The 26690-nt window shown below is 39.2% G+C and overlaps 1 protein-coding gene across 4 annotated transcripts in view; it reads right to left on the reverse strand.

The window, feature by feature from the left end:
• The window catches only part of C10H4orf17 (chromosome 10 C4orf17 homolog), a 365717-nt gene that overhangs the window by 237923 nt on the left and 101104 nt on the right, over window positions 1-26690 (reverse strand). The gene's annotated exons all lie outside the window — the stretch shown is intronic.

Below are 26690 nucleotides of genomic sequence, written 5' to 3' on the forward strand. Positions count from 1 at the left end.
AGCCACAAGGAAAATTCTTCTTACAATTCTGTTTCACTTGCAATACTCTTTCCTGAGATTTGAGCTCAGAATGTCTAGCTCACTCAATGAAAGTCCAAGAATTTAAAAAAAAAATACATGAAGATATTTTTAAGGTAAATATTTTAAAAGTAATCCTGCCAGTCTAGCTCTGCCCACCTTAATAAGCCCTTTCCTCTCTGAGTATCAATTGTCACATTGTACCATAGGGAAAATAAGACTAACGGTATAGAATGAATGATTTTTTAAACTGGAGATCACACGTATAAATAAAATGGAAAAATGGGTAAAAATTTTAAAGAATAAAATAATCAGGGGAATTCCCATTGTGGCTCAGCGGTAATGAACCCAACAAGTATCTATGAGGACTAGAGTTCGATCCTTGGCCTCACTCAGTAGGTTAAAGATAGGGTGTTGCCACGAGCTGTGATATAGGTCACAGACGCAGTTTGGATGATCCTGCATTGCTGCGCCTGTGGTGTAGGCCAGCAGCTACAGCTCCAATTTGACCTCTAGCCTGGGAACTTCCATATGCCGCAAGTACAGCCCTAAAAAGACTAAAAAAATTAAAATTAAATAAAATTAAACTATTAGTATTTAAAGAATGGAAAAAGATAAGGCAAAGAAAGTTTTAAACTAAGAAATTAAGAATAAAATTATAGAACTCAAACATTTTAGGGAGTTCCAACTGTGGCTCAGTGGAAATGAATCTGACTAGTATCCATGAGGACGCAGGTTCGATTCCTGGCCTCACTCAGTGGGTTAAGGATATGGCATTGCAGTGAGCTGTGGTGTAGGTTGTAGACATGGCTCGGATACCGCAATGCTGTGGCTGAGGCATGAGCCAGTGGATACAGCTCTGATTCAACACCTAGCCTGGGAACCTCCACATGCCACAGGTGTGGCCCTAAAAAGACAAAAAAAAAAAAAAGAATTCAAACATTTTAAAGAATAAAAAGACAAGGCCAGAAGGAATTGAGTTTCAAAAGGAATAACTTTTAAATAAAGCAGAAAAGCTATCAAAGTGACCTAAAATCATGAGGGGAAAAAAGAGCAGTAATAGAACTATTCTAATAAAACACAAATGGAAAAAAAAAAAAAAAAGACCTGGTAACAGAGTTGTATCTTTATCAGAAGCTTGGGGTCGGAAATACCCAGCCATCAAGCTGGAGGACTTCTGTACTTGTAGAGAAGCTTGGGAAGAAAAAAAAATGAAAAGGAAATATACAGCAGGGCCATGAGCAAGATGTACTTGGATGGAAGGTTATTTTCTTGGACTTCACTGAGCGCTTCATGTTCCCAGACATGATCAGAGAGACACTATATTGACTTGCTTTGTCAAAACTGTTGCCTCCTATATCAGTTTTTTTCCACTGTGATTGACCTTTGGACAATTTTATAAAAACAGAGTCTTAGTTAGCTACATTTCTGTAGCCTTCATAATATCTGTTTTCTACCTTATAGCCCTTAGGGTATTCCCCTCTATTTCTGTCTTCAAGATGTCTCGTTATTTATTAGCGAAAACATCATCCTTGACACAGTTACTTCTCTTTGTGGTCAGTTGCGTCCTCCCTAAGACATTTAGGTACATTTTATATGGTGCCTGCTTTTGAAAAAAAAACAACAACAGATTTGAATCAAATAATTTCCCTAAGACAAAGCATTATTAATGTCATGACATCTTTCCCAGATTTCAAAAAGTCAGAGTGTTCTATAACCATTACTCTTCCTGTGAGTTCACAACAGCCCCATACTTTATTAATAATGACACCTGGTTTATCCTTTAGGGTGAGTTCTGTGACTCTCATCTCTTTAAACCCAGGGTCTAGCACAAAGTAAGTGCTCAATGAATCTTGTTGAGAGAATACATCAGAAAAAATTAATGCCAAATTAAGAAGTTTTGCTCAATGTTGTAGGCTTAAAACTATGATTATTTTCAGAAATGAAGGCAGAAAGACAGGAAGAAAGGAGAATAACAGTCTAAGAATCTCCAATTCAGAAACCACCAGATAATGAAGACACAAGAGGAAGAGATGATGGAACAGAACTAGAATGGATAAGAATTTGTATCCATTGTTATGTTTAAAGGTAAAGAGTAAAAATTGTCTTCCTGGTGATTTCAATTATTATCTAATATATAAAATGGATGCTGGAAGTTGAAAGACTAATATGATATTCCCTTCCTAAATAAGCCACCAGAGTAAAAGTGAGTACTTACTAAATGCCAGTCAATGTGCTAAGTATTTCATATTCATCATGTAACCTTCATCGCAGCCCTAGAAATATCATCTCCATGTCACAGATGAAAAAACTAAGACATAGAGAGATTAATTTGCTCAACATCAAATAGGTGACACAACCAAGACTAAATTCTAGGCACTATAAAGTCTGTGTTCTTTTTTTTTTTTTTTAATCTTTTTGAGGGCTGCACCCGTGGCATATGACGGTTCCCAGGCTAAGGGTGGAATCAGAGCTGCAGCTACTGGCCTACGCCACAGCAACAACAAAGCCAGATCTGAGCCGTGTCTGTGACCTACAACACAGCTCACGGCAATGCTGGATCCTTAACCCACTCAGCAAGGCCAAGAATTGAACCTGCAACTTCATGGTTTCCAGTCAGATTCATTTCTACTGTGCCATGGCAGGAACTCTGAGTCTATGTTCTTAAAATCATTTTTCTCTATTATCGTTTAGCAAGGTAACATTTAAAGCTGTTATTCATCATTTAAATAAACAGTGAAATATTTTCTTTCTTTTTTTAATAATGATTTTTATTTTTTTTCCATTATTGCTGGTTAACAGTGTTCAGTCAATTTTCTACTGTACAGCAAAGGTGGCCCAGTTGCACATACATGTATACATTCTTCTTTCTCACATTATCATGCTCCATCATAAGAGACTAGATATAGTTCCCAGTGCTACACAGCAGGATCGCCTTGCTTATCCACTCCAAAGGCAATAGTCTGCATCTATTAACCCCACATTCCCAATCCATCCCGCTCCCTCCCCCTTGGCTACCACAAGTCTGTTCTCCATGTCCATGATTTTCTTTTCTGTGGGAAAGTTCATTTGTGCCATATGTTAGATTCCAGATGTAAGTGATATCATATGGTATTTGTCTTTCTCTTTCTGACTTACCTCACTTAGTATGAGAGTCTCTAGTTCCATCCATGTCGCTGCAAATGGCATTATTTTGTTCTTTTTTGTGGCTGAGGAGTATTCCATTGTGTATATATACCACATCTTCCTAATCCAATCATCTGTCTATAAACATTTGGGTTGTTTCCATGTCTTGGCTATTGTGAATAGTGCTGCACTGAACATGTGGGTGCACGTGTCTTTTTCAAGGAAAGTTTTGTCCGGATATATGCCCAAGAGTGGGATTGCTGGGTCATGTGGTAGTTCTACGTACAGTTTTCTAAGGTACCTCCACCCTGTTTTCCATAGTGGTTGTACCTGCTTACATTCCCACCAACAGTGCAGGAGGGTTCCCTTTTTTCCACACCCTCTCCCGCATTTGTTATTTGTGGAGTTATTTATTAATAATGGCCATTCTGACTGGTGGGAGGTGGTACCTCGTAGTAGTTTTGATTTGCATTTCTCTAATAATCAGTGATGTTGAGCATTGTTTCAAGTGCTTGTTGGCCATCTGTATATTTTCTTTGGAGAGATATCTATTCAGGTCTTTTGCCCATTTTTCAGTTGGGTTGTTGGGTTTTCTGCTGATTTTTTTTTTTCCCCACTGTACAGCAAGGGGGTCAGGTTATCCTTACATGTATACATTACAATTACATTTTTCCCCCAGCCTTTCTTCTGTTGCAACATGAGTATCTAGACAAAGTTCTCAATGCTATTCAGCAGGATCTCCTTGTAAATCTATTCTAAGTTGTGTCTGATAAGCCCAAGCTCCCGATCCCTCCCACTCCCTCCCCCTCCCATCAGGCAGCCACAAGTCTCTTCTCCAAGTCCACGATTTTCTTTTCTAAGGAGATGTTCATTTGTGCTGGATATTAGATTCCAGTTATAAGTGATATCATATGGTATTTGTCCTTGTCTTTCTGGCTCATTTCACTCAGTATGAGATTCTCTAGCTCCATCCATGTTGCTGCAAATGGCATTATGTCATTCTTTTTTTATGGCTGAGTAGTATTCCATTGTGTATATATACCACCTCTTCCGAATCCAATCATCTGTTGATGGACATTTGGGTTGTTTCCATGTCTTGGCTATTGTGAATAGTGCTGCAATGAACATGCGGGTGCACGTGTCTCTTTTAAGTAGAGTTTTGTCCGGATAGATGCCCAAGAGTGGGATTGCGGGGTCATATGGAAGTTCTATGTATAGATTTCTAAGGTAACTCCAAACTGTTCTCCATAGTGGCTGTACCAGTTTACATTCCCACCAACAGTGCAGGAGGGTTCCCTTTTCTCCACAGCCCCTCCAGCACTTGTTATTTGTGGTTTTATTAATGATGGCCATTCTGACTGGTGTGAGGTGATATCTCATGGTAGTTTTGATTTGCATTTCTCTTATAACCAGCGATGTTGAGCATTTTTTCATGTGTTTGTTGGCCATCTGTATATCTTCTTTGGAGAACAGTCTATTCAGGTCTTTTGCCCATTTTTCCATTGATTGATTGGCTTTTTTGCTGTTGGGTTGTATAAGTTGTTGATATATTCTAGAGATTAAGCCCTTGTCGGTTGCATCATTTGAAACTATTATCTCCCATTCTGTAAGTTGTCTTTTTGGTTTCTTTTTGGTTTCCTTTGCTGTGCAAAAGCTTTTCAGTTTGATGAGGTCCCATGGGTTTATTTTTGCTCTCATTTCTATTGCTTTGGGAGACTGACCTGAGAAAATATTCATGATGTTGATGTCAGAGAGTGTTTTGCCTATGTTCTTTTCTAGGAGTTTGATGGTGTCCTGTTATATATTTAAGTCTTTCAGCCATTTGGAGTTTATTTTTGTGCATGGTGTGAGGGTGTGTTCTAGTTTCACTGCTTTGCATGCTGCTGTCCAGGTTTCCCAGCAATGCTTGCTGAATAGACTTTCTTTTTCCCATTTGATGTTCTTGCCTCCCTTGTCAAAGATGAATTGACCATAGGTGTCCAGGTTTATTTCCGGATTCTCTATTCTGTTCCATTGGTCTGTCTGTCTGTTTTGATACCAGTACCACACTGTTTTGATGACTGTGGCTTTGTAGTATTTCTTGAAGTCTGGGAGAGTTATGCCTCCTGCTTGGTTTTTGTTTCTCAGGATTGCTTTGGCGATTCTGGGTCTTTTGTTGTTCCATATAAATGTTTGGATTGTTTGTTCTACTTCTGTGAAAAATTTCATGGGTAATTGGATAGGGATTGCATTGAATCTGTAGATTGCTTTGGGTAGTATGGCCATTTTTACAATATGGATTTTCCCAATCCAGGAACATGGAATATCTTTCCATTTCTTTACATCTTCTTTGATTTCTTTGATTAAAGTTTTATAGTTCTCGGCATACAGGTCCTTTGCCTCCTTGGTCAGGTGTATTCCGAGGTATTTGATTTTGTGAGGTGCAATTTTAAAAGGTATCGTATTTTTGTATTCCTTTTCTAATATTTCACTGCTGGTATACAGAAATGCAACTGACTTCTGAATGTTAATCTTATATCCTGCTACTTTGCTGAATTTATGAATCAGTTCAAGGAGTTTTGGGGTTGAGTCCTTAGGGTTTTCTATGTATAGTATCATGTCATCTGCATACAATGACAGTTTTCTCTCTTCTCTTCCTATATGGATGCCTTTTATTTCCTTTGTTTGTCTAATTGCTGTGGCTAGGACTTCCAAAATGATGTTGAAGAGCAGTGGTGAGAGTGGGCATCCCTGTCTTGTTCCAGATTTGAGTGAGAAGGCTTTCAGTTTTTCCCCATTGAGGATTATATTTGCTGTGGGTTTATCATAAATGGCTTTGATTATATTCAGGAATGTTCCCTCTATACCCACTTTGGCGAGGGTCTTGATCATGAATGGATGTTGGACTTTGTCAAATGCTTCTTCTGCGTCTATTGAGATGATCATATGATTTTTGACTTTTTTTTTTGTTAATGTGGTGTATGATGCTGATTGATTTGCATATGTTGAACCATCCTTGTGAACCTGGGATGAACCCAACCTGGTCATGGTGTATAACTTTTTTGGTATGTTGTTGGATTCGGTTGGCTAAGATTTTGTTGAGAATTTTTGCATCTATATTCATCAATGATATTGGGCGATAGTTTTCTCTTTTGGTGGTATCTCTGTCTGGTTTTGGAATGAGGGTGATGGTGGCATCATAGAATGTCTTTGGGAGTATTCCTTCTTCTTCAACCTTTTGAAAGAGTTTAAGGAGGATGGGCACCAATTCCTCTTTATATGTTTGATAAAATTCACCTGTGAAGCCATCTGGTCCTGGACTTTTATTTGTAGGGAGTGATTTTATGACATCTTCAATTTCATTTCTAGTGATTGGTCTGTTCAGTTGGTCTGTTTCTACTTGATTCAGTTTTGGCAGGCTGTAAGATTCTAGAAAATTGTCCATTTCTTCCAGATTGTCAAACTTGTTGCCACATAGTTGTTCATAGTATTCTCTTATGGTTTTTTGTATTTCTGCTGTATCCGTTGTGATTTCTCCTTTTTCATTTATAATTTTGGTTACTTGGGTTCTTTCTCTCCTCTTTTTAGTGAGTCTGGCCAGGGGTTTGTCAATTTTGTTTACCTTTTCAAAGAACAAGCTCTTGGTTTTATTAATTTTCTCTATTGTTTTTTGAGTCTCTATTTTATTGATTTCTTCTTTGATCTTTATAATTTCCTTCCTTCTGCTGACTTTAGGCCTTTTTTGTTCTTCTTTTTCTAATTCATTTAGGTGGAGGGTTAAGTTGTCAATTTGGGATCTTTCTTCTTTTTTGAGAAAGGCCTGTATTGCTATAAATTTCCCTCTGAGCACTGCTTTCACAGCATCCCATAGATTTTGAGCGGTTGTGTCTTCATTATCATTTGTTTCAAGGTAGTTTTTAATTTCCTTCTTGATTTCCTCATTGACCCATTGGTTTTTTAGGAGCATGTTGTTTAGTCTCCATGCAGTAGGTTTTTTCTCTTTCCTTTTCCCATGGTTGATTTCTAATTTCATGGCATTGTGGTCAGAGAAGATACCTGAGATAATTTCTATGCTCCTAAATTTATTGAGATTAGCTTTGTGTCCCAATATGTGGTCGATTCTTGAGAATGTTCCATGAGCATTTGAGAAGAATGTGTGTTCTGCTTTTTTTGGATGTAGTGTCCTGAAGATATCCATTAAGTCTAACTTTTCTATTGTTTCCTTTAGGATCTCTGTTGCTTTATTGGTTTTCTGTCTAGAGGATCTGTCCATTGATGTGAGGGGGCTATTAAGGTCTCCTACTGTGATTGTATTCTCAACAATATCTCTCTTTATGTCTGTTAATATTTGTTGTATGTATCTGGGTGCTCCTGTATTTGGGGCATATATGTTGACGATAGTAACATCCTCTCCTTGGATGGATCCCTTAATCATTAAGTAGTGTCCTTCTTTGTCTTTCTTTATGTCTTTTGTTTTAAAGTCTATTTTGTCTGATATGAGCATTGCGACTCCTGCTTTTCTGTCGTGTCTATTGGCGTGAAATATTTTTCCCCACCCTTTCACTTTCAATCTATCTGTATCTTTTGTCCTAAGGTGAGTTTCTTGTAGGCAGCCTATTGAAGGTTTTTGCCTTTTTATCCACTCAGCCACTCTGTGTCTTTTGATTGGGGCATTCCAATCAAAGTCCATTGACATTTAAGGTGATAATTGATAGATGATTATTTATTGCCATTTGAACCTCGTGTTCCAGTTGATTCTATGGTTCTCCATTCTTCCTTTCTTTTTTTTTTTTTTTTTTTTTGTTGGATGGTCTCCTGTTATTATCTGCTTGAGTGTATTTTTTTTTCATTTTTTGCAAATGCAATATTTGGTTTTGGCTTGTGGCTGCCCTGTTTTTTAAGTATGCTAACCCCTTCCCATAATTGTGTGTTTTAGCCTGATGGTCCTGTAAGTTCAAACACTTCATTACTATATTAAAATTAAGAAGAGAAACATACAAACAAACCAAAAGGGTTATTTACTTCCTAACATCCCTTGCCCACATTTTATGGTTTTGATGACTCTTTTTTATTTTTTTCTTTTTAATTTTATTTTGTTTGAGGCCTGTTCATGATTAAATCTGTATGCTGGCTTATTTGAGTGACTGCTCTCTGATTGCGGTTTCCTCAGTCCTAGTTCTTCCTCTTCTTTTTTTTCTTTTCTTTTTTCTTCCCTTTCCTTCCTTTCTTTTTGGTTTAGAGAAGCCCTTTCAATATTTTGTGTTGCAGTATTCTTTTTGTTTGTTGGAAAAAATTTTTATTTCCCCTTCTATTTTAAATGATATTCTTGCTGGATAGAGTGTTCTAGTTGCATATTTTTTCCTTTTAGCACTTTAAATATCTCTTGCCATTCCCTCCTGGCCTGTAGTGTTTCTGTAGAGAAGTCAGCTGATATTCTTATGGGGGTTCCCTTGTAGGTAACATTCTGTTTTTCTCTTGCTGCCTTTAGGATCCTCTCTTTATCACTAACTTTTGCCATTTTTATTATGATGTGTCTTGCTGTGGGTCTATTTGGGTTCAGTTTGTTTGGGGCCCTCTGTGCTTCTTGTATCTTGAACCCAGTATCCTTTAGATTTGGGAAGTTTCCAGTGATAATTTCTTCAAATATAGTTTCCATCCCCTTATCTTTTTCTACTCCTTCTGGAATTCCTATTATGCGTAGATTGGCCTGCTTTATATTATCCCATAGGTCTCTTATATTGCTTTCCAGTTTTTTGATTCGGTTTCTGTCTGTTGACCGGATTGAGTGATTTCCATTATTCTATCTTCCATATCACTGATTCGTTCTTCTGCATTATTCATTCTGGTTTTTACTGCCCTTAGTTCAGTTTGCATCTCTGCAAATGAATGTTCTAATTTTTCTTGGCTCCTCCTTATATTTTCTAGTTCCTTTCTGAGGGTATCTGCCTTACTGTTCATATCTTCTCTTAATGCCTTCAGTATTTTCACTATTTCTCTTTTGAAGTCCAGGTCTGTCAGACTGCAGAGATCTGTTTCATTGTTGACTGTTTTAGGTGAGTTCTCTTGTTGGTTTGACTGGGGGTGGTTTCTCTGCTTCTTCATCTTGCTTGTTGTTTTCTTTCTCCTGAGGGAGTTGTACTCTCTGTTATCAGGCAGTGTTTGCCTTGTCACTGCCGTGGAATATTTCCTGAGGGCTGGCGTTGTTGGTCAATCTTTTTTGAGGCAGTGTGGCTTTTCTGGAGTGTTGATGGGGCTAACAGTGTTTCTTTGAAGCAAAGGAGGACTTCCTGAGGGCAGACAGGACTGGGAGGTCCACACCATGATGGTAGCAGATTTCACTTGGTCATGCAGAGCTTGCTCTGGTGTTTTTAGGCTGTGGGGTTCTTGCAGGGGGTTGGCGGTGTTGGGCAGCTGTTCCTCAGGAGTGCAGCACCCCCTGGGGGCTGGAGCAGCTATCTGGGTCACTGAGAACCTAAGAGGCTCTTCCCTAGGGCAGCCCAACTCAGAAGGATGGCCTGAGAATGTAGGCAGATCTTTTCACAGTCTGGCCAAGCTTGTTGCAGCTTTTCTGGGCTGCAGGGGCTCTTCCAGGGGGCTGGTGGTGCTGAGCAGCTATTCCGCGGGAGTGGGGCACCCCCTAGGGGCTTCGGCGGGTAGCAGGGCCACTGGAAACCCAAGAGGCTCCTCCCCAGGGCAGCCCGACTCAGAAAGACCGTCTGAAATCTTTTCCCGGCTTGGCCAGGCTTGTTGCAGCTTTTCTGGGCTGCAGGGGGTCCTGCTTGGAGCTGGCAGTCCTATACAGCTGATCCACTAGGGCACCCCCTGGGGGCTTGGGCGGGTAGCAGGGCCGTTGGAAACTGAAGAGGCTCCTCCCTGGGGCAGCCCGACTCAGAAAAACCATCCCGGAATTAGGCAGATCTATTCACTGCCTGGCTAGGCTTGTTCTAGCTTTTCTGGGCTGCAGGCCTTTTCTCGGGGGCTGGTGGTGTTTGGTGCTACTCTGCAGAAGTGTAGCCCCTCCAAAGGGCAAGCAGGCCTGTGCAGGGACAGCCCCTGCGGTGGTAGGCTTCAGGCAATTGTTGAGGCCAGCCCTCCTGGATGGCAGGCAGCCCCAGGTTCGGCGAGAGCATAGGGGGTGGTGGGGGTGGGGGGAGGGGATGCACTGGGAAGCACAGCTTTCAGCTAGCTAGTGGGCCTGTAAGCTTGCTGTGGCGTGGGGGGTATTCTATGGGGATCCACCCATTCTTCTCTCCCCTCCCCAGCATGGGTGCAGACCAGGCTCTTTTCCCAGGTTCCCTCTGATGTGGCTTTCCACTTCCCCGCCCCTAGAGTATTGCTCCCTTCCTCTGCGACAGCTTTGTTTTCTAGTCTCCCAGGCAGTCTCTGCCCCGTCAAATGGTTTCTAGACCTCCCAAGCAGTTTCTGCTCCGCCCCACCCCCCCCCAGCCCGTTCTCGCGGACTAACCTCTGGAGCCTAGGTCTCGGTGCCCAGCCCCCACCCAGGCGTCTCAATTTTTGGTGACTGTGCCCGTAGTTCAGATGGTCCGTTCGGTTCTTGATCGGCTTTTCCGTACTCCAACTTACTGCTACACTCTTCTATGCATCTGGAGATTCCTCCGGTTTGTTTGATCTTTCCCCCGTGTAGGTGACTTTCCAGGGTTCGGGATCCCTTTCTCCTCCACAGTTCCCTTTCGGGAGCGCCCGTCCCGCTCGGATTCACCTTCTCTCACTCTCCTCTTTTCTCCCATTCTGCCCCGTAATGTCACGAACTTCTTGCCATTATTGGAGTTTAGGTTCTTCTGCCAGCGATTGGTTGCTGTTCTGTGCGAGTCATTTATTCTGTAGATGTGCTTTTTTTTTGCTGTGTTTGTGGGAGAGGGTGAGCGTGTCCCCCTACTCCTCCGCCATCTTGTCCTCTCTCTCTCTGCTGTTGAGTTGTATAAGTTGTCTGTATATTTTAGAGATTAAGCCCTTGTCAGTCGCATCATTTGAAACTATTTTCTCCCATTCTGCAAACTGTCTTTTTGGGTTGGTTTTTCTTTTTTTTTTTATGGTTTCCTTTGCTGTGCAAAAGCTCGTCAGTTTGATTAGGTCCCATTGGTTTGTTTTTGCTTTTATTTCTGTTGCCTTGGGAAACTGATCTAAGAAAACATTTGGGGAGTTCCCGTTGTGGCTCAGTGGTTAACGAATCTGACTAGGAACCATGAGGTTGGGGGTTCGATCCCCGCCCTTGCTCAGTGGGTTAACGATCCGGCGTTGCCATGAGCTGTGTTGTAGTTTGCAGACGCGGCTCGGATCCCGTGTTGCTGTGCCTCTGGCATAGGCCGGCGGCTACAGTTCTGACTGGACCCCTAGCCAGGGAACCTCCACATGCCACAGGAGTGGCCTAAGAAATGGCAAAAAGGCAAAAAAAAAAGAATAAAGAAAACATTCATAAGGCTGATATCAGAGAATGATTTGCCTATGTTCTCTTCTAGGAGTTTGATGGTGTCTTGTTTTACATTTAAGTCTTTAAGCCATTTTGATTTTATTTTTGTGCATAATGTGAGGGTAAATGTTTATTTAAATGTTAAATAAACATTTAAAATAAATGCTTAATAAAATTTAAATGTTTTAAACATTTAATTTATTAATTACTGCATGTTTAACGAACATTTAAAGCTATTATTCATCATTATAATTCCTGTGTTTGTGGTATAAATAAATTACTAAGAGGAAAGCACAAAGATTATGATCTAGTGGTACATGAGCTCCAACAACTGAGAATGAAAATCTAGACTGAACTCATTTCAGATTGTGAAGGAAATGGGACAGTAGAGAATGGAAGAAACAGGCAGTCAGGGATTATTTTTCACGCCTTGAATTTAAAAATTGAAAAGACCTGAGGCTTGATATTTCTGCAGCTTTGCTTTTAAAATGTGGCCTGAGTACATACAGATACAGATATGCATATGGATACATATATGGATATGGAATCCCTGACCACCCAGATGTTTTTCTCAATTTCATAGGGCAGAAGACCATAAGCTAGACCCAGCCAGCTAACTTTCATTCCTTATCTCTCACAATTAGAATCATTGGGAACAATAGCGACTGAATGGAGGTGGAAAGATAACAGTACATATGACTTCAATCAGACTTCTCCTCTCTCCTTGTCAATATTCTACAGCTGCAGCAAACCAGTGAAATATGGTTCATTGCTGGTATTTTCAGCTGGGCCATAAACTAGCTATCTAATATGTTTCAAAACTATTTTTTCATTCCTGTAATCTGGGTTGTAAAAAAAAAAATGAATGTCTTTTACTTTTCACTTTACATTTTATGTACTATTCGAATTATCAGTATGAATATATAGAGTTGATGTATATAGAAGGGATGGAAAAACAAAAAGTATGTACATGGATTTTTAAAATATATATAAGGCCTTGAATTATAACTAAATAATATTTTAGGAGACTAAAATAGTATTTAGAGACTGTGCTAAATACTATATTGACTTTTAAAAGTTTTAAACATAAAAAGAACAGGAGAAAATTGCATAGCCAGATATACAGTTTTTTTAAAAAACCAAATTGTGAACTATTCTAAATGGAAGGGACCTCAACAACTATTTGTTGATTTCATTAACCAGTGGAAAGCATGTACCTATTCCATACTGCATAGATTTAAATGACACAAATAGCTAAAGCCAGTTTTCAAAATGTTATACTAATATTGGATCAAGTTCCTAATTTAAAAAATCTCTGGAGATGTGTGGTAATGAGGGGGAAATTTGCCTATCTTGTTTACCTTTTATTTATTTATTTATTTATTTATTTATTTATTTATTTATTGTCTTTTGTCGCTTCCAGGGCTGCTCCCGCAGCATATGGAGGTTCCCAGGCTAGGGGTTGAATCGGAGCTGTAGCCACCGGCCTACGCCAGAGCCACAGCAACGTGGGATCCGAGCTGTGTCTGCAACCTACACCACAGCTCACGGCAACGCCAGATCCTCAACCCACTGAGCAAAGCCAGGGATCAAACCCGCAACCTCATGGTTCCTAGTCAGATTCGTTAACCACTGAGCCACAACGGAAACTCCTTGTTTACCTTTTAAGTGTGAGTAACTATCTCAGAATCTGATTCAGAGTAAGTGATCAAATGCTATTTGCAATAATAAATTAATGAATCGATGAAAGTGACTCAGCCCCTTTTTCCAAAGTGGAGTGACAATGCCTGAAATTAAGTCAAAAACCTATCTACAATTCCAATAATGAAAATCTTTAAGAACTGATGTGTGACTGGGTCACTTTGCTGTACAGAAGAAATTGACAGAATATTGTAAATCAAATATAATAGAACAAATAAAAATCTTATTAAATAAAAGAATCCATACATTAGAAATTTTGATAAAACTTCTCCCTGATTTTTGTGTTGAATGTGAACAGTATAGATCTATTGTTTCTCAGTTCCTAAAATGTGTGCAAACTAATTATGTAATCACTTGCAAGTCCTACAAAAAAAAATACATGAATATTAATAACTTCGTGTCTTCCCAGAGTTGAGAAAACATGAGCCATACTTATTCAATGAGGTGAAGACTACTAATTACCCTGAATAGCCAAAGACATCCTGAAAAATAAAAATGGAGCTGGAGGAATTAGGCTCCTGGCTTTAGACTATACTACAAAGCTACAGTCATCAAAACTGTATGGTACTGGCACAAAGACAGAAATATAGATCCATAGAAAAGAGTAGAAAGCCCAGAATTAAACCCATGCACCTACAGTCAACTAATCTGTGACAAAGGAGGCAAGAATAAACAACAGAGAAAAGACAGCCTCTCCAATAAGTGGTGCTGGGAAAACTGGACAGCCACATGGAAAAGAATGAAATTAGAACACTCCCTAACACCATACACAAGAATAAACTCCAAATGGATTAAAGACCTAGATATAAGACCAGACACTATAAAACTCTTAGAGAAAAACATAGGCCAAACACTCTCTGACATAAACGACAGCAACATCTTCTCAGATCCACCTCTTAAGAGTAATGAGACAATAAAAACAAAAATAAACAAATGGGACTTAATTAAACTGAAAAGTTTCTGCACAGCAAAGGAAACCCTAAACAAAACGGAAAGACAACCTACAGAATAGGAAAAAAATCTTTGCAAATGAATCAACTGACAAGGGATTAGTTTCCAAAATTTATAAACACGTCTTACAGCTCAATACCAGAAAAACAAACAACCCCATCAAAAAATGGGCAGAAGGTCTAAACAGACAGTTTTCCAAAGAAGACATACAGACGGCCAAAAAACACATGAAAAGATATTCAATATCACTTATTATTAGAGAAGTGCAAATCAAAACGACTGTGAGGCCACCTTACACCGGCCAGAATGGCCATGATCAATAAGCCTAGAAACAATAAGTGCTGGAGAGGGCATGGAGAAAAAGGAACTCTATTACACTGTTAATGGGAATGTAAATTGGTGCAACCACTGTGGAAAATAGTGTGGAGATTCCTCAGAAAACTAAAAAGAGAATTACTATTTGATCCAGCAGTCCCACTCCCAGGCATCTATCCAGAGAAATCCATGACTCGAAAAGACACATGTATTCCAATGTTCATTGCAGCATTATACGCAATAGCCAAGACATGGAAACCACTTAAATGTCCATCGACAGGAGTGGATCAAGAAGATGTGGTACATATACAGAATGGAATTTTACTTAGCCATTAAAAGGAAAGAAATAAAAGCATCTGTAGCAACACAGATGGACCTAGAAATTATCATGTTAAGTGAAGTCAGTCAGACAGTGAGACACCAATACCACATGCTATCACTTACATGTGGAATCTTAAAAAAGGACACAATGAACTTCTTTGCATAACAGATACTGACTCACAGACTTTGAAAAACTTACGGCTTCCAAATGAGACAGGTTGAGGGTAGGGACCCTTACTGAGAGTTTGGGATGGAAATTCTGTAAAATTTGGCTGTGATGATTGTTGTACACCTATAAATGTAATAAAATTCTTTAAGTAATTTTAAAAAGACCACTAATTATCCTCCATGTATATTCTCTCTTTAATAATAAAAATATTGAAATTTAATATTTTAAATTTTAATTTAAAAAAAACTTTAATAATTAAAATCACTGAAATTTAGCTTTTTAGAATAATAACCACATTTATTGGACTCACTAACAGATGGGTATGAGAATGTGACCAGATTCTAGTATATGGGATTTCAGCAGAAATGATGAATGATGATCCTAGAGGGTAGAGCACTTTTCCATTGTATCTCTTTCCAACAAGTTGAGATAGGATCAAGATAAAGGCCATATTGGCCACTAAATAGAAGCTGTGTTTGACCATGACAGAGCTGCATGACAGTAGAGAGTTTGGATCCCTTATGGTTATGGAACTGCCATAACAGTTTTAGACAGTCTACTAAGTATACATGAAACAGAAATAAGCTTTCATTATTTAAGCCACTATCATGTGGAGTGTTTATGTTACTAAGCAGCCAAATAATATTCTACATAATACACTGGCAGAAGGTAAATCATAGTTGAAACAGACTATGAGATATCAGCCAGAAATGATGAAAGAGGTTGAAGAAGGAACATGCCCAAAGATATTCCATGAAGCCACGATCACCCTAATACCAAAACCAGACAAAGATACTACCAAAAACAGAAAATTATAGACCAATATCTTTGATGAATATAGATGCAAAACATCTCAACAAAATTTTAGCCAAACGAATCCAACAACATATAAAAAAGATCATACACCAGGACCAAGTGGGATTCATCCCAGGGACACAGGGATGATTCAACATATGCAAATCAATCAATGTCATACACCACATCAACAAAAGAAAAGTCAAAAACCACATGATCATCTCAATAGATGCAGAAAAAGCATTTGACAAAATCCAGCATCCATTCATGATAAAAACTCTTACCAAAGTGGGTATAGAGGGAACATACCTTAACATGATAAAAGCCATTTATGACAAACCCACAGCAAATATAATACTCAATGGAGAAAAGCTGAAAGCCTTTCCGCTAAAATCTGGAACAAGACAAAGATGCCCACTCTCACCACTTTTATTCAGCATAGTATTGGAAGTCCTATCCACAGCAAGCAGACAAACAAAAGAAATAAAAGGATCCAAATAGGAAGAGAAGTAAAACTATCACTGTATGCAGATGACATGTATATAGAAAACCCTAAGGACTCCACAGAAAAACTACCTGAACTGATCAACAAATTCAGCAAAAGAGCAGGTCAGTCTACCAAGGCAACAGAAATAAAAGCAAAAACAAACCAATGGGACCTAATCAAACTGACGAGCTTTTGCACAGCAAAGGAAACCATAAAAAAAAAAAAAGAAAAACCAACCCAAAAAGACAGTTTGCAGAATGGGAGAAAATTGTTTCAAATGATGCGACTGACAAGGGCTTAATCTCTAAAATATACAGACAACTTATACAACTCAACAGCAGAAAACCCAACAACCCAACTGAAAAATGGGCAAGAGACCTGAATAGATATCTCTCCAAAGAAAATATACAGATGGCCAATAAGCACTTGAAACAATGCTCAACATCACTGATTATTAGAGAAATGCAAATCAAAACTACTACGAGGTACCACCTCCCACCAGTCAGAATGGCCATTATTAATAAATAACTCCACAAATAACAAATGCGGGAGAGGGAACCCTCCTGCACTGTTGGTGGGAATGTAAGCAGGTACAACCACTATGGAAAACAGGGTGGAGGTACCTTAGAAAACTGTACGTAGAACTACCACATGACCCAGCAATCCCACTCTTGGGCATATATCCGGACAAAACTTTCCTTGAAAAAGACACGTGCACCCACATGTTCAGTGCAGCACTATTCACAATAGCCAAGACATGGAAACAACCCAAATGTTTATAGACAGATGATTGGATTGGGAAGATGTGGTATATATACACAATGGAATACTCCTCAGCCACAAAAAAGAACAAAATAATGCCATTTGCAGCGACATGGATGGAACTAGAGACTCTCATACTAAGTGAGGTAAGTCAGAAAGAGAAAGACAAATACCATATGATATCACTTACATCTGGAATCTAACATATGGCACAAATGAACTTTCCCACAGAAAAGAAAATCATGGACATGGAGAACAGACTTGTGGTTGCCAAGGGGGAGGGAGCGGGATGGATTGGGAATGTGGGGTTAATAGATGCAGACTATTGCCTTTGGAATGGATAAGCAAGGCGATCCTGCTGTGTAGCACTGGGAACTATATCTAGTCTCTTATGATGGAGCATGATAATGTGAGAAAGAAGAATGTATACATGTATGTGGAACTGGGCCACCTTGCTGTACAGTAGAAAATTGACTGAACACTGTTAACCAGCAATAATGGGAAAAAATAAAAATCGTTAAAAAAATAAAATAATAAAAATGGGCAGAAAACCTGAATAGACAGTCTCCAAAGCAGACATACGGATGCATAGTAGGCATATGCTCAACATCACTAATTATTAGCAATGCAAATCAAAACTACAATGGGGTAACACTTCACACTGGTCAGAATGGCCATCATTAGTAAGCCTACAAATAACAAATGCTGGAGAGAGTGTGGAAAAAAGGAAAACCTCTACTCTATTGGTGGGAAATGTAAACTGGTACAACCACCACAGAAAACAGTATGGAGCTTCCTCAGAAAACTAAATATAGAGCTATCATATGGTCCAGCAATCCTACTCCTGGGCATATATCCAGACAAAACTTTCACTGATAAAGATACATGCACTCCTATGTTCACTGCAGCACTATTCACAATAGCCAAGACATGGAAACAAACTAAAAGTCCATCGACAGATGAATGGATTAAAAAGATAGGGTACACATATACAATGCAATATTACTCAGCCACAAAAAAAGAACAAAATAGGAGTTCCCGTCGTGGCACAGTGGTTAATGAATCTGACTAGGAACCATGAGGTTGCGGGTTCAGTCCCTGCCCTTGCTCAGTGGGTTAAGGATCCGGTGTTGCCATGAGCTGTGGTGTAGGTCACAGATGCAGCTCGGATCCCACGTTGCTGTGGCTCTGGTATAGGCTGGTAGCTACAGCTCTAATTAGACCCCTAGCCTGGGAACCTCCATATGCTGCGGGAGCGGCTCTAGAAAAAGGCAAAAAAAAAAGAACAAAATAATGACATTTGCAGCAAGATGGATGGAACTAGAGACTCTCCTACTAAGTGAAGTAAGACAGAAAGAGAAAGACAAATACCATATGATATTACATATCTGGAATCTAAAATATGGCACAAATGAACCTATCTACTGAAAAGAAACAAACTCACCGACACAGAGAACGACTTGTGGTTGCCAAGGTGGAGGAGAAGGGAGTGGGATGGACTGGGAGTTTGGGGTTAGTAGACACAAACTATTGCATTTGGAGTGGATAAGCAAGGAGATCCTGCTGTATAGCCTAGGGAACTATACTAGTCATTTGTGATGGAACATGAAGAAGGATAATGTGAGAAAAAGAATGCATATAAATGTATAATTGGGTCACTTTGCTCTACAGCAGAAATTGACAGAACATTGTAAGTCAACTATAATAAATAAAATTTTTTAAATAAAAAGTGTTTTAAAAAAGACACCTTGGAGTTCCCGTCGTGGCGCAGTGGTTAACGAATCCGACTAGGAACCATGAGGTTGAGGGTTCGGTCCCTGCCCTTGCTCAGTGGGTTAAGGATCCGGCGTTGCCGTGAGCTGTGGTGTAGGTTGCAGATACGGCTCGGATCCCGCATTGCTGTGGCTCTGGCGTAGGCCGGTGGCTATGGCTCCAATTCGACCCCTAGCCTGGAAACCTCCATATGCCACGGGAGAGGCCCAAGAAATAGCAAAAAGACCAAAAAAAAAAAAAAAGACACCTTTACCTTCCCCACAGGTATTTATTACCTATGGGAGCAAAAAATATATTAACATCTTGTCATTAATAAGATATAGAACAGTAACATTTCAGCATGCTTAACCGGCACCCAGTCATTCCACAATTAGGGAGTCATCTTACATCTCTGGGCTACTCCCCAGCAAAGATAAGACTAGAATAAAATTTCACTGTATTAACTGTCAAGGTAATTTGCTTTTTTGGGGGGCGGGGAGCTGTGCCTGTGCCATATAGAAGTTCCCAGGCTAGGGGGTGCATCAGAGCTGTAGCTGCCAGCCAATGCTACAGCCACAGCAACGTGAGATCCATGCTGCATCTGTGACCTACACCACAGCTCATGACAGTGTCAGACTGCTGACCCACTGAGTGAGGCCAGGGATCGAACCTGCATCCTCATGGATACTCATTGGATTCGTTTCCGCTGTGCCACAATGGGAACTCCCCATAATTTGCTATTTAAGAATATAACAGTTCTAATGTGTTGTGTTATATGAATCTCTCTTCCCCAGATAACACATCCAAATCCCTCTCTCACCAAACCTCAAACCTACACCCAGTATGCTTCCAGACCAACACTGTTCAAGAGAATTTTCTGCACTGATGAAAATGTTCTACGGTTTATTGTCCAAATTCACTAGCCACAAGCCCTATGTAGCTGTTGAACACTGGAGGTATGGCTAGTGCAACTGGAAAACTGACTTTTTAATTATATTTTATTTTAATTAATTAAATGTAAATAACCCCCTATGGTTAATGGTTACCTTGTTAGAGCTGAGATTATTTCGTTATCTGATTTTTGCTTGAATGCTTAGATAAGATTAATTTGAGTGAACCTATGGCACAGAACTTCAAAACATGGGCTTTGCTTTCAGATCACTTACTAGACATGTGACCATAGCAAGTTATTTCCACTTGTTAATTGCCAGTCCCATCAATCTGAAAAAACAGGGTGAAAGTTCCTTTTCTGAAAAATAGGGTAAATAATAGTTCCTTTCTTAACTAACGTAGGGAGAACTAAATGAGAAAGTGCAGGTAAAGCACCTGGCAAAAAAGCTGACATATATGAGGCACAAAATTAATGTTTAATTGTAGCAGAGACAACAATGTTTAACAGTAGATTAACTGCCCAGATAAAAGATGAGGAGGAAGACATATATTGCAAAAGATTACTGGAGAATTTTTTGTTATTTTAAGATATCTGGGTGCTCTTTTATTTCTTCATTAATGTTTTGCATGACTGGACTAAATGTAAATAAAACTGGATTAGCACCTCGATGTCAAAAACTCAAGAAGTTCCCGTTGTAGCGCAGCAGAGGTGAGTCCGACTAGGAACCATGAGGTTTTGGGTTTGATCCCTGGCCTCACTCAGTGGGTTGAGGATCTGTCATTGCAGTGAGCTGTGGTGTGGGTTGCAGATGCAGCTCAGATCCCACGTTGCTGTGGCTCTGGCTACGCCGGCAGCTACAGCTCCAATTGGACCCCTGGCCTGGGAGCCTCCATGTGCTGTGGGTGAGGCCCTAAAATAAAAAAAATTAAAAAAAAAACTCTAGAAAACTTTACCATTGACAAACCTCCCATTATGAAAGTTCCTTTCTCCAGAAACTATAGATGTCTGAATTTTCCAATTTGAATAAAATCCCAATTTAAAATTAAACTATTTCAAAGTGACTAGGCTGGTGCATAGAAAGACTAAGCATAACTTATACTGATATTTCTTTCTAATGCTAGTCCTTGACTTCATTGAAGGAATTTATTCACATTTCGTAACACCTCTCATGTCTGCCATGTCTCCTTTCTGCCTTAATATATGCAACACACTGAGGAAAATCACCCTTAATAAGATTTATGTTCTGGGTGGAAAAATCTATGATGGGTTTTTCCTTTCATTGAATTCCATGCTGACAGGTTTCTAAATTACTCAAAATCTTGCATAACAATTGCATAATGTGCAAATATTTTAGTACAAATTGTCCTATTAGGAAACAAAATGTTAGTAGCCAAGCTCTGGTGAACTAGCTGTCTTTTATAAAAAGAACTCAACTCTTTTTTTTAACCATATACTAAAATTTCAAAATAGACTTAAATGGAATTTTACATGGCAATTTATAAAGAACATAATGTTGTAGAAGCAGAACCCTGCTAGGAATATGAAGACCTGGGTTCTAGGTTCAGCTTTGCCACTTTCTAGATGTGCATCAGTGTTTTAAAAGGTACCCAGAATTTGATTTAGTCACATTTGGTACTATGACATATATAAAGACAATTGCCTTGAAAGAAGAGTTTATTACTCATAGTTTCCCCAAAGCGTTCCCCAGAGGGAAGTGGCATGCCATACCATGTCATATGGAGACACACCAGGGTCAGTCAGAAGGCAGAAAGAGCTAGGGAAAAGCATGGGCCAAGTCTTTACTGTGGTTTTCAGCAAAAGGAACAGGCAAGGTGGGTAGGCAAACTAAAAGAGTTTCAATGGGCTCTGGGCCATAGGGGTGTTTCTCAGTTATCCAGTAACTGGCCCTGGGGTGACTTAGGACAGGGGCGTAATGTCCCAGATGTTGGAACCTAATAAAAGGAGGTGGGAGAGAGATATTAATTTGAGATTGGTTGCTTACATATAAAAGAAATGCTGAAGCAAGCTGTTTGCTATCTCTAGAAATTAGCCAACCCTGGGAGAGGCAGTCCTTTCCCTGGGTCCACAAGTTCCCAAGACATCAAAGCATTCTAAAATGTAAATAAAAAGAAAACAAAGTAAATGCAATCAATGAAAATATTTAACCTCTGTAAACTTCAGTACCCTCAAAGTTATAAAAATGAGGAAAATAATCCCTGCATCTTCCTTACTCACAGTCATCAAAGAGTAAATGGGATCTAGGCAGGGTGCCACTAGTATCTTCTGCAAATACTCTGCTACACTACCCTCAAAATTAAACTACTGAAAAGTACTTAACTACTAAAACTACTAAGTTACAAAAATCTATTTCTGAGGCTGAAATGTTACCTTTGTGAAGGAGATATATCTAGAGCCTCAGATGGAAGGAGTACGTGGCAACTCAAATCAGATCAGCTAGAGGGTAAGCTGTTACAGGAAATCATTAGTGCCCTGAGTGCACAGGAGAGCTATGGGCTGATGGTCAGTGATCATGGCAGCAGTGGTCCACTCCAGCAGTCCACTATAGCCTTCGCAGGGCTCATCAACCATACTAGGTAACCTTGCTACTCCTGAGTGTAACTGGATCCTGCTATGGAATAAATTACCTTGCTTTTGATGATTAGGAAAAGAATCAAAAGGTAAATCGTTTACTATTCCCCATGAATGTTTTTGCCAATTTTATATACAAACAGTTCATTTGATTCTTTGGTTAGTTTTGATTTTTTTTTCAAGTCTTATTATGTGACATTTCCTTCTACAGAGTTAAAGCTGGAGACTACTTGAAACAGAATCAACATAGATATACTTATAATCCATAAGTTGCCTTTTGAAAGAAATCAGTAAGGCATTTGAATTGCTCCAAGGTGGAAACTGTTGAGTATTTGTGTGTGTGAGAGCGTGTGTGTAATGCATCTCTGTGAAATACCTTAAATATATGACTCTTCCATCCAAACGTTTATGAAAAATGAGAAGTCTCAGATCAAGTATAAAAGAGGGTAGTTGTGAGAAACTGTTTAGAGAATGGCAATAAAAGAGCTTTAAGAGAGTTGTGAAGAGCCCTTTACCTAGTCACTGTGTGATCCCAAGTGGCCACCTTTGTCCATGTCACTATCCTCATCTATAAAATGGGGATAATGATACTTCCTCTCTTGAGAGACAGGTATGAAGACATTCAAATGTGAAAATAAAAAGGAAAGACCAAGGAAAGAAAAAGCACTACAGAAGTATACTGGAATAAAATGTGTGTTATGATTTCCTTGAGTACAGATATGTATGACCAAGAAATTAAAGTACAATTTAGCAACCTACAAACGATCCAACTTCCTCCATAAAATTATCTACTTGTTTATAAGTTACAATTTGTGCTGCATTTACGAGTTTACTTCCAATCAACAGTTTACTATTTGACATTTCAGAAGTATTTCTCTTCAGCATACATTCATTAAACGTCTAATAACAACATTGTGCTAGACACACTGGAAAAATAGTGGAATGCAATAACTGTCTTCAAGTCATTGATAGTTCAATACTGGAGTATAAAAAACTACATACAAAAATAACTGCATTATAGGTTGGACGTGATGTCTAATTAGAAAATCCAAAAGACAGACAACAGATTCAAGGCATAGAGGCTTCATTTCTGACTGCAAGATTGGAGAAGCCCTTGTGGAGCAGGTCACCCCTAAGTTGAGCCTTGGAAACTTATAGAACTATAACATGAACATGAGGGTAAAAGACACTGCAGAAATTGTAACTATGCATAAGAACCCATAAAAAAGAAAACAAAACTGGCATATGATAAGCCACAAACAACCCAGTTTACAAGGGCTAGATTGTGTTTGTACAGAGGAGGGAGTATAAAAGTCTTTCACTGCAAAATATTTTCTGTGTAAACAAGCAAGGGTACAAGAATTTTTACATCTAAAGAGAACTGGGGAGTTCCTGTGTGGCTCAGCCGGTTAAGGACCCAATGTGGTCTCCACTAGGATGTGGGTTCGATCCTGGGCCTCGCTCAGTGGGTTAAGGATCTGGTGTTACTGCAAGCTGCAGTCTAGATCGAAGATGCAGCTGGGATCCAGTGTTGCTATGGCTGTGGCATAGGCCTACAGCTACAGCTCCAATTTGACCCCTGGCCTGGGAAGTTCCATGTGCTGCAGGTAAGGCCATAAAAAGAAAAAAGAAAAAAAATTTTTAAATAAAGAGAACTGAGTTTCCCTAGGATATTATCTTGTCTTTCCTGGGCCTTAAAAATGATATTGCTATGAAATGTTACCTAGCAGTGACTGACATAAATCAACAATAGATTTGGTTGAAATTATTAATGTGGACCTCATAGGCTGACTGAAATCAGTTAAGTCCCAAAGTATCCGAAAAATGTAGGTGTTGAATTGTTTGCCCTCGAAGCCACTTTTTTAGCTCTATGATGCCACCTATGCTCATATGTATATTGAGTTCAGAGCTGAGGAGACCAGGCTTATGAGCTCTGAAACAATGTGACTGAGATGGTTCTGATAGAACTCTAAAACTGACCCTTAAGTAGCTCTCCTTTAAAGAATATTTAGCTAAATGTTTCACTCTTATCCCCAGGCAGTTTTCAGATAAATATATCTTATTGGTTGCCAGCAGTGAGAAAGTACTGAGTTCCATCTATCGGTAGTCCTAGAAAAACAATAGACATTTCCCACATTATTGACTGCAGATTTAAGCTTCACATGCATAGGAAAAGATAAGTGGGCTGAGAATTTACAATGTAAATTCTTCTCCATTTGAAGTATGAGGCTAATATTTCATTCAATGGTGTATATGAGAAAATCTAAACTGAATGTTAAATCACATAGATTTTCAAGCATTTTTAATTTAGTGTTCTCAAAAAAAAAATTTTTTTTTTGTCTTTTTCTGGGACCACAGCAGCGGCACATGGAGGTTCCCAGGCTAGGGGTCTAATCAGAGCTACAGCTGCCGGCCCACACGGAGCCACAGCAATGCTGCTGAGTCTGCAACCTACACCACAGCTCATGGCAACGCCGGATCGTTAACCCACTGAGCAAGGCCAGGGATCGAACCTGCAATCTCATGGTTCCTAGTCGGATTCGTTAACCTCTGAGCCATGACAGGAACCCCAGTGTCCTCAAAAAATTTTAAAGACCAAGGTCACCAAAATTGTGAGTGAAAATGCAAAAGATGAATCTAATTCCATGAGGGGATGGGACAGGTGCTAATGCTAATCTGATGGAAAACATGCATTGATTGCTAGGATGGTCACTTTTGCAGTGCAGTTTACAAGCACATAAAAAGATGGGAAAAGTTACCATTTCTGCTCTTCACATTAACTATGACTAACAGGTAGTGATTACATATAAGCCCCAGATGTTAATTTAATATAGTTATCTTCCCTACCTTGAAACCTAATTTCAGAGCTTGACCCTAGAAAAAGGTGGCTTCTAACTTATTCTCAAAGTCCTCAAGCAATTTATATTACGAATTGGACTATGAAGAAATGTTGATTCTCTTTAAATGTACTGGATTTGCTTGATAAGTATCTATGATTTAGCAACCTTAGATTTTGGCATCCATGGTAAAGTAAATGACATTACTCTTTGTACTATAAACAGTGTCTGTGGTAACAGAAGAAAATGAACTTTCATGAGGAAAATAAAATGCAGACCTACTCTGGGTTTGACTTAGACTCCTGGGCTAGAATATTATTGTCCCTTCCCAACCCCACTAACAGAAGCCATTTATAGAAACTTGGTTCCATCTCTGGCCTTGCTCAGTGGGTTAAGTATCCAGCATTGCCATGAGCTGTGGTGTAGGTCACAGACATGACTCGGATCCTGCATTGTTGTGGCTGTGGCATAGGCCGGCAGCTACAGCTCTGATTCAACCCCCAGCCTTCCATATGCTGTAGGTTCAGTCCTAAGAAGCAAAAATAAATAAATAAATAAATAAATAAATAAATAAATATATGTTTTGTAAAAGTGGTCAGTTTGGGGTCACCGGGGGCAGGGTAAGTTCGATGAAAGTAGTCAAAAGGTACAAACTTCCAGTTATAAAATAAGTAAGTACTAGGGATATAATGTACAACATGAGAAATATAATTAATACTGCTATACATCATATGTGAAAGTTGTTAAAGGAGTAAATCCGAAGAGTTCTCATCACAGAGGAAAAAAAGCATTTTTTCTATTTCTTTATGTAAGTCAAATCATTATTCTGTACACCTTGAACTTATACAGTATGTCAATTATATCTCAATAAAGCTGGAAGAAAAGAAAAATGCCAAAAAAAAAACCAAGAAGCCAAGGAGTGAAGTGCACCCTGAAACTTCTCAGGGCTCATAACTCTCTCTTGCCTATTGTTTCTGCTTCCTAGAATCAAATCCTCTGATTGCCAGTTACCCACTGGACTTGATTCAGGGGACATTTTCTGGTGCCTGTAGGGAAAGAGGGGAGATAAATGTAGAGATAACCAACAGAGACAGGTGGACAATTTTATCTTTTAAACTACTCATGCTGCAATTATTTTGTCTGACCCACATTTATGCATGCAAATCAGTCATTTCAATGTTTCAATTTTTTTGTTTCAGAATCCACTGTATCATCTTTTTTCAGGAGGAAAATGCAGCAAGAACATCCTCAGCAATGCTCGTTTCTGCCTTTACTAATAAACCTACTGATTAAAGTTTGAGACTGATTTGTAGTTCTTTTTGTACTAGTGAGTTTAATCCACTGACATTATTTTGATTGCTGATATTTTTAGAATTGTTTCTTATATTGTGTGGGGGTTTTTTTTTGGGGGGGGGAGTTGTCTGTTTTCTGAAAGGTGGAGTGAGAAAGGGAGAAGCTTAGAGACCCAGAGACCCAAAGAAGATATAGGTGTAAGTTCCCTTGGTTTTCTTATGCTTTATATATTCCAGAACTGTAGGTGAATAAGCCAGAAACCTCAGAACACCAAC

The sequence above is a fragment of the Phacochoerus africanus genome, chromosome 10 (assembly GCF_016906955.1).
Source record: "Phacochoerus africanus isolate WHEZ1 chromosome 10, ROS_Pafr_v1, whole genome shotgun sequence".
NCBI lineage: Eukaryota > Metazoa > Chordata > Mammalia > Artiodactyla > Suidae > Phacochoerus > Phacochoerus africanus.